Source organism: Echinops telfairi, unplaced genomic scaffold, assembly GCF_000313985.2.
Source record: "Echinops telfairi isolate 266 unplaced genomic scaffold, ASM31398v2 ScPeMD7_7469;HRSCAF=8507_0, whole genome shotgun sequence".
In the NCBI taxonomy this organism is placed as follows: Eukaryota; Metazoa; Chordata; class Mammalia; order Afrosoricida; family Tenrecidae; genus Echinops; species Echinops telfairi.
In genome coordinates, this window is record NW_022111372.1 from 32,424,742 (window position 1) to 32,426,640 (window position 1,899).

The window sequence follows — 1,899 nt, forward strand, 5'->3', positions numbered from 1 at the left end:
CCCCCCCCCCCCCAATAAAATGATTTAAAAAACCCAAAACCTTCCCAGGAGACAACTGGCCTCTCTTTGCCCAAGAAACTGTGGGCATCACTTTGCAGTGGGGGAAAAAATCCAAAGTGAAACAAAAACAAATAAACTCTCCAGGAAAGAGGGTCTGGTTTGGAGATGTGGGGTCACTTATGGGCACACTTCCAGTATTGGGGAGAACACCAAGGAGAGGTTTAGGTTTTTGCCCTTGAAGGATTTTTGGGTGGGGTGGCCTTTAATGGGACCCTAAGGTAGCACAATTTAAGAAGGTCCTCGGGGAGTCTCAGATTCTCCTTAGGGTGAGGGTGTGTCCACGAGGCAGCCCTGGCAGAAAAGGGCAGAGAGCAGATGTGGAAGTCTAGTCGGGAGTGGAAGAGCTCATTTTACAGTTTGGCCCAAAGGGCACAGAAGATTCTTCACCACCAGTTCCACGTACAGAGGACTGTAGATGTAGTGCCACATGTACCGGGTGGGTCCCAAGCCCAAATCAGTATTCATGACAACCTTGATCCCAGAGGGTGTCTCCTAGTAATGGAGTTTGTAGCAGTTAGTTTGGAAAGCCAGGAAGCCATCCTTCACATTCAGTGGGGACATCTTGTTGACCAACGACCAAATAGAGGACAACATCTTGTACACTAGCTTGTATTCCTCCTCTTCTGGGTTCCCTGCCTGCTTCTTGGGGTGCCACTCGCTGCAGACATACTCCATTCCAGTCAAACAAATACAGACTGTAGGCTGTCATCTGCAGGGCAGAGTGTACAAGCCTCACTCTGGAAATGTACTCACTCCATGGGCTCCCACCCCCAGCTCAGGTTCTCTCCACCTTGGGAGGTCTCTCCCCTGGAAGCACCGGAATTGCTTTCAAAACAATTGTTAGTAAGATTCATATATCACCATGTGCCTGCCTAATGCTTATGGTCCATGCATCAAGCCCTAATTGGTACATAAAGACCCCTGGTGTCGGAATGGTTATGTGTTGGGCTTCGATCTACAAGGTCATCAGTTTGATACCACCAGCTGTTCCTCAAGAGAAAGACAAGGCTTTCTACTCCTGTAAAGAATTACAGTCTTGGAAACTCACAGGGACAGTTCTACCCTGTCCTACAGGGTCACTATGAGTTGGCATTGACTTGATGGCAGTGAGTTTGGGTTTGAATTGGTACATCTTAAGAACCACTTTATCTACAATGTAGCCGAGAGGAATTACTGAGAGCCGAATATAGGTTGAACATGTTAGGGGGACAAGAGGAATGTGAAAGGAAATAGAGGAAAAAATTAGGAAGCAAAGGACATTCATAGAGGTCTAAATACAGGCATGTATATCTGTAAATATATTTACATATGAGGATGGGGAAATAGCTCTATGTGCATATATTTATAGGTTTAGTATTAAGGTAGCAGATGGACATTAGGCCTCCACTCAAGTACTCCCTCAATGCAAGAACACTTTGTTCTATTAAACTGGCATTCCATATGCTCACCATCCCAACACGATCACCGAAGATAAAGCGGGTGCATAAGCAAATATGGTAAAGAAAGCTAATAGTGCCTGGCTATCAAAAGATATAGCGTCTGGGGTCTTAAAGGCTTGAAGGTAAATAAGCGGCCATCTAGCTCAGAAGCAACAAAGCCCACATGGAAGAAGCACACCAGCCTGTGTGATCACAAGGTGTCGAAGGGATCAGGTCAGGCATCAAAGAACAAAAAAATTATATCATTGTGAATGAGGGGGAGTGCATATTGGGGACCCAAAGCCCATCTGTAGGCAACTGGACATCCCCTTACAGAAGGGTCACGGGGAGGAGATGAGCCAGTCAGGGTGCAGTGTAACAACGATGAAACATACAACTTTCCTCTAGTTCCTAAATGCTT

At 46.1% G+C, this 1,899-nt stretch overlaps 1 pseudogene; it reads right to left on the reverse strand.

Annotated features, from left to right (window-relative positions):
- Positions 1–221: 221 nt before the first annotated feature.
- On the reverse strand, positions 222–769 carry LOC101653087 (annotated as a pseudogene).
- Positions 770–1,899: the final 1,130 nt, after the last annotated feature.